This window comes from Hippocampus zosterae, chromosome 11 (genome assembly GCF_025434085.1).
Source record: "Hippocampus zosterae strain Florida chromosome 11, ASM2543408v3, whole genome shotgun sequence".
Classification (NCBI taxonomy): Eukaryota; Metazoa; Chordata; class Actinopteri; order Syngnathiformes; family Syngnathidae; genus Hippocampus; species Hippocampus zosterae.
Window position 1 is genome coordinate 19,575,757 of NC_067461.1, and position 13,198 is coordinate 19,588,954.

General features: G+C 44.0%; 1 long non-coding RNA gene across 1 annotated transcript; it reads right to left on the reverse strand.

Moving 5' to 3' along the window:
• Window positions 1-6,922: 6,922 nt before the first annotated feature.
• LOC127610731 (uncharacterized) lies at window positions 6,923-12,421 on the reverse strand. Its single transcript, XR_007965001.1, has 4 exons — window positions 12,192-12,421; window positions 10,638-10,859; window positions 7,363-7,413; window positions 6,923-7,251 (listed from the first exon to the last, which is right to left on the reverse strand). It is a non-coding gene; the product is annotated as an uncharacterized LOC127610731 (long non-coding RNA).
• Between the last annotated feature and the right edge of the window lie 777 nt (window positions 12,422-13,198).

Consider the following 13,198-nt stretch of genomic DNA (forward strand, 5'->3'; position numbering starts at 1 on the left):
CTCACACTATCCAACTGCCCTGTGTCAACCGTCGAGACCTTCAAGTTCCTGGGAATCACAGTCTCCCAGGACATGCAGTGGGAAGTCAACACCATCTCCATCCTGAAAAGGGCCCGGCAGCGGATGTACTTCCTGGGGCTGCTGAGGAAGCATGGCCTGCCACAGGAGGTGCTCCGACAGTTCTACACGGCAGTCATCGAATCAATCCTGTGTTCTTCCATCACGGTTTGGTTTGGGGCCGCCACAAAAAAGGACAAAATCCGACTTCAACGGACAGTTAGGACGGCAGAAAAAACCGTTGGCACCGCCCTACCCACTCTTGAGGACTTGCACACTGCAAGAATCAAGACAAGGGCACGGAAAATCCTCCTGGATCCCCCGCACCCTGCCCACCACCTTTTTCAGCCACTCCCCTCAGGCAGACGCTACAGATCCATGCGCACCAAATCCAGTAGACACTTAAACAGCTTCTTCACTCTAGCCATTAACTCCTTAAACAGTCAGTGACGTAGTCACTCTTCTTGCACCACAAAATAGTACCACAAAACTACTGGTTACTCTAAAATGGTTCAATGATTTTGTTGTTTACGATGATACTAGTGCAGCGTGTTTTACTGGAGACAAATTCCTTGTGTGTTCTACATACTTGGCCAATAAAGATGATTCTGATTCTGATTCTGTCACAGCCGCAGGTAGTTTAAACCCTGCCAGCAGATTTTGAGTGAGATGTGGGTTCATCCAGTCAATCACAGGGCACATTTAGAGATAGGGAGAAAAAAAAAAGACAATCAGAAAAAGTCAGAGATTACATCTCCACGTGAGACAAGCGCAAGTTATTTTCACGGTTTAAAGCGAACTCGGTGTATGTAAAGCTATATTCATGAAAGTGTTATTCCAAGTTGCCCCCTCGCCCGACAAACATGAACAATTTTCTTTGATATATTTTCATGCATCAAGCCCGCTCTGACAAGCACCTTGAAAACATCCCGAATTGGACGCAAACTATTGTTTTTGATATTTTGGATCATCTTTATTCACTTGTTTGATAGTTCTATTAAGTAAACAAGAGAGAGAACAACAGTCAAAAAAAAGGAGAGAATCGAGTGCAGTATGTCACGTCTGGTAGTGTGTCAGCTCAGCTAACGCCTCCCCACTTATCCCAGACCACATGCGAGTCTGGGCAAGAGTACGTGCCAAAGACCCCATGCTACTGCATGAAGACTATCCCTCAAAACTCGGCATGCGTGTCTTGAGTGTGCATGACTGACATTTACGCTCCTCCACTGGCATTTATGTTGGCATCACAGCATATACCACAGAGGCACTGTGCCTGAGCCAAGTGCTGCTGATGACTTTCTTTATCCACTGCAGTATGTAAGGTTGGTAAAAATCACACACATGCACACACACACACGCACAGATTAAGAATAGCCAACTGGCGCAGATGGCTGTAAAAAATATATTTGGAGCTGTAAGCTTTGAGGACACTGTGATGCACACTACCCAAGAAACTCTAAATACTCCAAGAAGTGTGATTAGTAACTGGTACATTATTGTTGGATTTATTTCAAGGTACTTTAAAAAGCTTGTGTGTAGATGTTTACTGAACATTTATTCTTTGACCATTCAATTAATAAACTCATGTGGACAGAGCGAAGAGATGAAACAAAAATATTCATAATGTTATGAAGAGAAAGAAAAATATGATGTGAGAGCAAAACAGAGCTTGCCTGTTTATACTTTTTTAAAAAAAAATTTGCGTAGGTTACGGTTATTTCAAAATATTCAGTGCCTCCGTCATGGTTCTGCAAATTAAGATTTCTATGTGCGATTGTGTCAAATGTTGCTGGGTGAAAGCAGGACTATGGATCAAAGTCATCTCTCAAAAAAAAAAAACAAGCTGCCATTTATTTGCCACTCAATCGTGGTCTCAAAGTTTTTTGACCTTTTGGACAATTTTACACATCCAACAGGGTCTTTTTTTTTTGTTTCAGAATGACTGTGACCTCGTGCACAAAGCAATGTCCCTGTCGTGAAACATCCTCCACCCAACTATTTGAGACGAATTAGACCAAAAATGGATGGTGATACCTCTGGGCCCCTCTGTGGCCCTTAATCAGTGACCTCTAACCACAAAATATTTTTTTGGGATGAACTGGATAAAAATCATACAACACATGTCAACACCTTGCAAAAAGTATTCGCAGAAGAGTGAAAACTTGGACTTGTATTTTGTTCATTGTCACTTCCTGAAAGTTCAGCCATCACATGGGCTGAATATTTTATTTTTCGAAAGTGTACACCAAAAAAGACAAATGACAAATGCTGCTGTAAGACTGGAAAATGTTTACGCTTTATAAATACAACTACATTCAATCATAATCATCACAACTTTTATCATCAGTCATCAATTTAAAACTCGAGGTTGACACGTTTTAAGTGTAGAATCTTTATTTTCCACGTTTTTCTTTCCAGCGCACACTTTGTATTTGTGTCGAGAGTATGCGTTAGAGGAGAACATGAAAAGAGCTGCCATCAGGCATTTTAAACACCCGAGCCAAACACAACCTGAGACAATAATTCCACTTTGTGTCTGTCATGTTGAGAAATATAATTTGAGGCCAGTGAGTTCTGACCCTAAGGCTCTCCGCAAAATCACGCTTCAGCTATGAGTGAATTATTTCTTTGTGGGGATGAGTTTATGTGTGGTTTTAGTGTGTATGTGTGCACACAGATGAAGTCCTGAAAGACCCCAGGTTATTCTTTGCCCCAGTGGTGATTTTAGACAGCTGTGTCCCTCACCCGCGCCCTAGAGAGACACAAAGCACACACACACGAGCATTTTATAAACTACATATCGACAGACATGAGTCATCACCTGCCAAAAATGGCCAAATAATTTTGAAGATTATCAATTGTGGATCCAACAAAGGGAATAAAATTATTCAGAAGGATGGACGGAATGATGGACAGATAGAGAGATAGATTGGTCGGGCAGTCAGGATGTACTGTATGTAAGAGGGTATTCAGACCAGACAGGGGACTCTCTGTGAATGGGGGCACTGCAGGGTCTCGCCTCAGTTACTGAGGTCGGGGTAAGGCCAGTTACTGCCTAATAAGATCAGTGCACACATCCAGCTCGTCTGATACAAGCACACACACACACACACACACACGCACGCACGCACACACGCACGCACGCACACATACACACACACACACACATACACACACGCACGCACGCACGCACACACATTCCTGTAAGACTATATTTGTGAGGTCCGGGTAACTCCAGATAAGGAGTGAGGACCACCCTTTCTGATAGGTTTAGAGAGGAACTAGTCTTAGATTTGTACACTAGATGTCACCCCAACTACTTTCCCCACTTCAACTTCTTTAAAAAACAGAGCAATAAAAAGTAGACTTGAAACTGAAATCATAGCAGGAGTGAGGACTCTGAATGGGCACATTCAAAGTCCTCACTCCTGTTGTGACTTTGGTTAAAATATCTTATCTTTTTTGGTTTTGTTGCAGTTAAGCATACAAATCAACTTTTGGTATGGCCTTCAGAGTTTTTCCTCTCTTATTAACCTGCAATTACACAGCAGACATTTTGTATTTTAATTTTAAAAAGTGTGAGTAGTCTGTTTTATGAATAATTTGATAGTTTCAACTTAAGATAAGCAGAGTTCCTCATTTATACATTATATATCAATCACAACTTGAACCGATTGATTGCTGTACAATTACTACTACAATAAAAGTGACCCATGCTTTGGCCAATTAATTTACGGAACTAAATCAAATATATTGTAAAACTTTATAAGTACATGTCAACATTAAATCTCACCTCAAGTAGAACATTTTTAACAACACTGCTCAGGAAGAGTAGAAAAGAATTGAAAAAAAAATACTCCAGCAAGAAAATTTAAATTTAAAAATGAAGAACTCGAGAAGCAGATCTTTTCTTGAAGTTCTTTACGTCTTTACAGGTTCTTTGACCCAAGGCCTGCGGCTCTTTCATTTTGCAGTCAGTGCATTGTTCTTGCTTGACACCCTTTTATAAGTCTCCCCAGGTGTTTTTCCACAGCAGCCTTTTCTTCTTCATTCCATGGTCTCCTCAAATTTGCTCTGGGAGACCCTAAATATGATGACAATTGCAATTTAATGATACTCACAAAGACCACCTTGTGATAGCTTTACAATATGGATTTTATACGTAAAAAAAATAAAAGTACTTGTCTTTTTCTCCAATTTAGATTTTGCCTGCTCTTTGGGTGTAAGGTTTTTTCCATCCATCCATCATCTACCGCTTATCCGGGGCCGGGTCGCGGGGGCAACAGCTTTAGCAGGGAAGCCCAGACTTCCCTCTCCCTAGCTACTTCTTCCAGCTCTCCCCGGGGGATCCCGAGTCGTTCCCAGGCAAGCTGGGTGACATAGTCTCTCCAGCGTGTCCTGGGTCTCCTCCCGGTGGGATATGACCGGTACACCTCACCGGGGAGGCGCTCAGGAGGCATCCGAATCAGATGCCCAAGCCACCTCATCTGGCTCCTCTCGATGTGGAGGAGAAGCGGCTCGACTCTGAGCCCCTCCCGGATGACTGAGCTTCTCACCTTATCTCTAAGGGAGAGCCCGGACACCCTGCGGAGAAAACTCATTTCAGCCGCTTGTATCCGGGATCTCGTTCTTTCGGTCACGACCCATAGCTCGTGACCATAGGTGAGGGTTGGGACGTAGATCGACCGGTAAATTGAGAGCTTCGCCCTTTGGCTCAGCTCCTTCTTCACCACGACAGACCGATACAACGTCCGCATCACAGCAGACGCTGCACCGATCCGCCTGTCGATCTCCCGCTCCCTCCTACCCCCACTCGTGAACAAGACCCCAAGATACTTGAACTCCTCCACTTGGGGTAAGATCTCCCCCCCGACCCGGAGGGGGCACTCCACCCTTTTCCGACCGAGGACCATGGTTTCAGATTTGGAGGTGCTGATTTCCATCCCAACCGCTTCACACTCAGCTGCGAAACGCTCCAGTGAGAGTTGGAGAGCCCCGTTTGAAGGAGCCAACAGCACCACATCATCTGCAAAAAGCAGGGATGTAATACTGAGGCCCCCAAAACTGACCCCCTCAACGCTTCGGCTGCGCCTAGAAATTCTGTCCATAAAGGTTATGAACAGAATCTGCGACAAAGGGCAGCCGTGGCTGAGTCCTACCCCCACTGGAAACGATTCCGACTTACTGCTGGCAATGCGAACCAAACTCTGACATCGGTGGTATAGTGACCGAACAGCCCGTATCAGGGGGTTCGGTACCCCATACCCACGAAGCACCCCCCACAGAACTCCCCGAGGGACACGGTCAAACGCCTTCTCCAAGTCCACAAAACACATGTAGACTGGTTGGGCGAATTCCCACATACCCTCAAGGACCCTGCTAAGGGTGTAGAGCTGGTCCACTGTTCCACGGCCGGGACGAAAACCACACTGCTCCTCCTCAATTGGAGGCTCGACTTCCTGACGGACCCTCCTCTCCAGCACCCCTGAATAGACCTTACCAGGGAGGCTGAGGAGTGTGATCCCTCTGTAGTTGGAACACACCCTCCGGTCCCCCTTTTTAAAAAGAGGGACTACCACCCCGGTCTGCCAATCCAGAGGCACTCTCCCTGTTGACCACGCGATGTTGCAGAGGCGTGTCAACCAGGACAGCCCCACAACATCCAGAGCCTTGAGGAACTCCGGGCGGATCTCATCCACCCCTGGGGCCTTGCCACCGAGGAGATTTTTAACCACATCGGTGACTTCAACCACAGAGATAGGAGAGCCCACCTCAGAGTCCCCAGGCTCTGCTTCCTCCAAGGAAGGCGTGTTGGTGGAGTTGAGGAGGTCTTCGAAGTAGTCTGCCCACCGGTTCACAACGTCCCGAGTCGAAGTCAGCAGCGCCCCATCCCCACTGTACACAGCGTTAGTGGTGCACTGCTTCCCCCTCCTGAGACGTCGGATGGTGGACCAGAATTTCCTCGAAGCCGTCCGGAAGTCCGCTTCCATGGCCTCACCGAACTCTTCCCACGCTCGGGTTTTTGCCTCGGCGAACACCGAAGCCGCGGTCCGCTTGGCCAGTCGATACCCGTCAGCTGCCTGTGGGGTCCCACAGGCCATAAAGGCTCGATAGGACTCCTTCTTCAGCTTGACGGCATCCCTTACTGCTGGTGTCCACCAGCGAGTACGGGGATTGCCGCCACGACAGGCACCAACCACCTTACGGCCACAACTCAGATTGGCCGCCTCAACAATAGAGGCACGGAACATGGTCCACTCGGACTCAATGTCCCCCGCCTCCCCCGGAACATGGGAAAAGCTCTGTCGGAGGTGGGAGTTGAAACTCCTTCTGACAGGGGATTCCGCCAGACGCTCCCAACAAACCCTCACTATACGTTTGGGTCTGCCAGGACGGACCGGCATCTTCCCCCACCATTGGAGCCTACTCACCACCAGGTGGTGATCAGTTGACAGCTCCGCCCCTCTCTTCACCAGAGTGTCCAGAACATGCGGCCGCAAATCCGATGATACAACTACAAAGTCGATCATCGAACTGCGGCCTAGGGTGTCCTGGTGCCAAGTGCACATATGGACACCCTTATGTTTGAACAAGGTGTTCGTTATGGACAATCCATGACGAGCACAGAGGTCCAATAACAAAACACCACTCGGGTTTTGATCGGGGGGGCCGTTCCTCCCAATCACGCCCCTCCAGGTATCACCGTCATTGCCCACGTGAGCATTGAAGTCCCCCAGCAGAACAATGGAGTCCACAGCAGGAGTACTCTACAGCACACCCTCCAAGGACTCCAAAAAGGGTGGGTATGCTGAGCTGCTGTTTGGTGCATATGCACAAACAACAGTCAGGACCCGTCCAGCCACCCGAAGGCGGAGGGAGGCGACCCTCTCGTCTACCGGTGTGAACCCCAATGTACAGGCACTGAGGCGGGGGGCAATGAGTATGCCCACACCTGCTCTGCGCCTCTCACCGTGAGCAACTCCAGAGTGGAAGAGAGTCCAACCCCTCTCGAGAGAACTGGTACCAGAACCCAGGCTGTGTGTGGAGGCAAGTCCGACTATATCCAGTCGGAAATTCTCTGCCTCACACACCAGCTCGGGCTCCTTCCCTGCCAGAGAGGTGACATTCCATGTCCCAAGAGCTAGCTTCTGCAGCCAAGGATCGGACCGCCAGGGTCCCCGCCTGGACTCGAATCTGCAATGAAATGGGACATCCCTGATTTGACACTCATTGTCAAATACGTTGCATGCATTTTAACTGGTTAAATTATGAAAAAAGAGATATAGTTCCTCATCCAAAGCTTACCATCCAATTCAGTCTTCCCTCTTTTGGAGAGATGCTTTTCCCTTTTTGGGGCTAAAGGTCGATACCACCACATGAAAAGGAGAACAAAGTGACACATTTTACTAAATCAGTGTTGAACAAAAATATGCTATCAAGGCATTCATTTAGTAACCCAATTCCAGTGAAATTGGGACATTATGCTCATCAATCAAAACAGAATACAATGATTTGCAAATCATGTCCAACCTATATTTAAGTGAAGCATTACAAAGACAAGACAACATTCAATGTTCAAATTGGTACATTTAATTTTTTCCAATAATATTTAACTTAGAATTTAATGGCTGTAATGCGTTCCATAAAAGATGGAACAGCTAGCAAAAAAAATAATGTTGAGAAATGCTCATCAAACCCCTGTTTGTCACATCCCACCGGTGAACAGGCTAACTGTGAATGGGTGGGTGCCATGATTGGGTCAAAAAGTAGCTATCCTGAATTCACAAGCAAAGATTGGGTGAGGGTCACCACAAGTTGAATCGTTGAAGGACAGAGTTTCACAACGTATAATTGCAAGGAATTGAGGGATTACGTCATCTTTGGTCCATAATATCAAAAGGTTCAGAGAATCTGGACCAATCAGTGCATGTAAGCGGCAAGGCCAAAAACAGATAACATTCAAAGGCCATGACCTTCGACCTATCAGAGAGCACTGCATCCAAAACCACCTTGTCCCAGCTTGTTTGGAACGTGTTGCAGCCATCAATTCCAACATAGTAGTGTAGCCAATTACCGTATTTTCACGACTATAAGGCGCCATTAAAAGTCTTAAATTTTCTCCAAAATGGACAGGACGCCTTATGGTGCGGAGCGTCCTTTATATGCGCCGAGTTCCAAAATCTGACTGACAGCCAACACGCTGTTTATATAGAGAAAAGGCGGAAGTGACTGTGAAAGAAGTCGGCCAATCAGAGAAGGGTGGGCGTGTATATATACATATATGGAGAGGGAGAGAGAGAGAGAGAGAGGGAGAGAGAGGACAGACAAGCTAGTCCGCTAATGGTGAAGGGTGGGCGTGTAAGTGGACGCCTCAAGCCAGTACCAACACTTGTACAGCGTGTGGCAATGTGCATTGTTGCAAAACAACTCCGGTTTTGGTTTCTAAGAACCCCTGAAAATAAATTCGACAAAGAGACATGCCTACGAAGCTCAGTTAAAACTTAAAGCCACCGGTTATGCTTTTGGCATGCGTGACCATCTCACAGCAGCGGTGAAAAATCAAGTCAAGCAAATGAACTCTGAGCTTGCCGTTATTCCCGGAGGCTTGACTAAAGAACTCCAACCGCTGGACATTGGCATCAACCGGGCGTTCAAAGTAAAGTTGCGAACAGCATGGGAACAATGATCGATGGCAAACACAACTTTACAAAGAGTGAGAGGCAGCGCTGGGCGAGTTACGCCACAATACGCAACAACGAGAGGGAACGTGGCGTTTTTGATGGATTACGGTACTTGCACAATTGTTCAATTCTTTCTACACACACACGCGCTGCCACCATGTTTCGCTCTGTTCTTTACTTTCAAATGTGGGAAAGCTTCACACGAGAAAAATGTTGACTTTGCTGTTGCTACTCCTTCTTTCCGCTCGGCAATGCGTAGCAACTCACACTAGCATGTGATGCATTCAATGACAACTGAGATGTGCAGTCCTCTGCTTCTGATACAGAGGATGAGGACTTTGATGGATTTCTGGGTGATGATTGATCGAAAACGTGAGAACATTGTACGATGGCTAAATAAAATACACCCGAACTCAGTTCTGCTTTCGTTGCCTTTTTAAAAACTTGTTTTTATCTTATCTGTATGTCTTGGCATGCTACCGTATGCTTCAAGCTAACGTGTTAGAGTGCGCGCATGCATGCCGTATGTTTAAGCTGGCGTATGTTTTACCACTGTAAAACTGCGGCTATTCGTACGATGCGTCCTGTGTATGTGTAAAATACAGAAATGTCACGCATTAATGAGACTGCGGCCATTGGTACGATGCGTCGAATAGTCGTGAAAATACGGTAAATAGAGGTTGAACATGACATGCAAATCATTGTATTATGTATTAAATACAAGTTCGTGCTTCCATTAAGAATAGAGAAGATTTACTGGGCAACATATAACATTTGAAAGGTATGTTACAAGAACATGTTGTATGATTTCATGCTAGTCAGTGTGAACCAACCGACATAATTACATTTTGTTAGACCAATGCAAATATTTGGCAGAAATAAAATACTGATTCCTGATTCAAAATAACTATCATCCATAAATTATCTTCCCCCTTCAAGTGCATTCCAGTGGCAGCCAGTGAACGAGCCTGGTCTCTATTGAACGCGAATAGCAGGGGTTTCGAAAAACATCTTTTATATTGATAGATTACATTGTCCAGTGTGGGCAATGCATTTGATAAATGAAATGGTAAGAACATGAATCTAAATACAAAAATACCCAAAACAATGCTGTAATCGATCGTGTAATATTGTACAGTAGAAATTTTTGTTGTATGTCATTTCATAGTGCTTTAGGTGCTAGAGTGAATTTACGCCGCATTATTTCCCCCAAGAAACATTTGATTTATAACGGCTAAAAATACACAAGGATTAAATATAATTTATATATGTTCCTCATACTGCGTGACAACTGACCGGAACAAAATATGGAGAAATTAAAACTCTTGACATGTCCATTCATCCGTTCTGCCCCCCCCCCACCCCAAAAGCCGACTGCCCCCATGTCGAGCGTTGCCACGTACAAAGTTACACCAGTGTAGCCCCTGAAAACAGCTTAAAACGGAGCAAATGTAACCCTGCTCAGGAGGTGGTTTAAACATTTACTCTGGAGTAAATGCTAGTATGCGGGGCAGCACCGATATAAAATGGGACGTGTGAACGCTACAGGAGTAGACTTGCTACGCGTGAAAAGAGTTGATTACATACAGGTAGAATGTGTTGCTTTCGTGCTCGTTTGTACTTCTGTCATCTTTCCTTTTGTAGGAGACTGCACCGTCTCAGAGTTGATTGTGTAGTTTGTTCCTTTATGTGTTCACAAACCCCCCCACAGAATTTATTTTGTGATGCCTTATGTTTCCTTTCCAATTGCCTTGCCATCTTTAAATTTGATTGGCCACAGTAGAAGCAATAATGACTTCTGTGCCAAACTCATTTGCCTTCCCTTTTTGTAAATGCTTTTATGGTTAAAGAAGGATCTTCTTTGCTCATCTTTTGTTTTTACATAGGTTAATGGGTTACCTTCTTTACGAATTGCAGACATGACTGTGCTCCTCTGCTTCATATGTCTGATGACTTGTAGAGTCTTCACTGGATGTATCATAAGAACAATTTTTCTACCTTTGGATGGAATATCTCCTCGTCATCACTCGACTCAGAGGATGTCTTAGTTGGTTTGTATTCCTCATCTGATCCAAAAAGACTTGAGTCAGAATAATCACCATCTTCAGTGGGATTGTCCATCTGTTATTTAAAAAAAAAAAAAAGATCAGAAAATACCATTGCAATTAATGATGTTAGAGAATAGTACTGATAATTCAGGCTTACATGACAAGATAGTTCTGTGGGATAAAATATTAATCGAACACATTAACATGGCAAAACAGAAATACCTTATAGAAATAACTTATTTTGTTTAATATGGGCAAATACAGCATTTGTAACTGACCGGGTAATCAATTAAAAGTCGACTTATTATAATTTTTAAAAATGTCTATATCACTCATTTCCAGTGCTTGGCAAAGATAGGTAAGTGCCGAAACCAAATAATGGTATCAGGCTGATACTGGCATTATTTTAAGGTTATCGTGGAGGCTGCCAATACCAGCAATCGATATTTCAGAAAATCAACATCAACATTCATCCACTAATTTGCCGATTAACGTCTAATCACTAAGTTGATATGAGTATGATAAGGTTAAGATTCATGCTGAGAATGCATCACTAGTGTGTTTTTATAAGCCTGGGCCAATAACTGGTTTGACGTTTGAAAAGTCAAAGTTTCAATCACCACTAATTCGGCTTTGCCAATAAGGGTATTTGGGATCAATAAACGATGAGCGAGTGTGGTTACAAATCGCAAAGGTTGATGACAGTGACAATGTATGTTGCCACAAAAAAAATCATCAAAATGTCCCCATAAAATAGTAGAAAGCTTAACAAACATAGAAAATATGCATCTCTCCTCATATAAGTGGGGGGGGGTTTTCAGCCCAAAATGCATAGGTTTTGGTGATCCACACATTTAACCTTTATTATTGTTTTTTATTCATTTATTATTTAATTTTAACTTTTGTGTTGATAATGGTTCACAGTATAATATTTCGTTCAACCCACTTTATCTGTAAATTGCTTGGTATTTTACATCGTCTTTTTGCAGTTACTTTCTGTATATGGAAAGACACTGGTTCCATTTGCAACTAATTCTCTGCTCAACTAAGATGGCGGCGGCGGCGAAAGACGCTGGGTCATTTGCAACTAATTTTCTGCTCAACTAAAATGGCGACGACGACGACGGCGAGACGACGGCGGCGGGGGGGGGGGGTGTTAAAACTTCATTTTACCACACCAACGGCCTATTCTGTGGCGCTGTATTGTGTGTCTGACGGCCTATTGAAAGTTTATTGTTTGAGAGGAAACTTTCTATCTTGGTGACAACTCCTTAGGTACAGCATAGTAGAGTTATTCATATAGTTGGTTTCACTCTAATGCTTATATAACACGAACCTTTGAGCCTGCCCGAATTACTTAGAATAACTAACTTGTAAGAAAATATTCAAAACTTGAGTGTCTTACCTGCTTTAATTCTGAAGTATTTGTCACTTTCTGGGGTTTTCTCGATGATGCTGACTCGAACGCTCACTCTTCTCAACGCCTTCCTTTTGTGCAGGTAGCAAAGCGCGCGTTTCCTAATTGATGGTCAGCGAGTGTGATGTGGGGGAGGGTAGCTGTAGAAACTCGTTTCCTGCAACGTAACTGTGACGTTTTGGGGTGTGAAAACAGCCCCGCCCCTTAATAACCAAAACTCCTTCACTTTTCCTCTGAGGTCCGTTTTGAAGTGGGGCATAGTAAATGTCAAGCAATATCAACATATTTTATGAACTCTTGTTTACACCAATGTCATGTACTCCTAAAATGAGCACAGCATATATACATACTGTATATATATACAGTATATACACACACACACATATTTTAAAAACGACTTAAAATATTGTAATTGTTCTGAAAGCAACATTATTCCCAAATGCTAATATGGAATTGTGATGAAACATCATTATTATTTACTTATTGGATGCAATTCGTATTATACAGTTTCGATGTCCAAAGCAGAATAAAACGAATTAGATTTTCTGGGGACACGACTGCAACACTCAACTCTTCTTGCAAAGCTTTGTTGCTGCTGTATGAACCGCGCTCCTAGTTGATCACGTGCTCAAACTAGTGTGGGGGAGGGGAGCTGAATAAACTAGGTTCAAACAGTGCAACTGCGAGGGTTTGGAGCTGGGAACAGCCCCTCCCCCCTTCATGGCCAACGATAAACTAAAATTGCTCAGCCTTTAACTTTTATTTTACTCTGCGGTCTGTTTTGAGGGGAGCATGATAAATTTCAAGCAACATCTATATGTTTCAGCAACTGTAATAACACAAATGTATATACCTGTTCATATTTTTTAAACCAGACTTAAATATTATAATTGTTCAATGAAACATAATTACAGTAAGTATTGCCATCTATTGACTTCTGTCAAACGAAAATTCCCTCACCCAGAATAAAAATCTATGCATTACACATTTGAGTA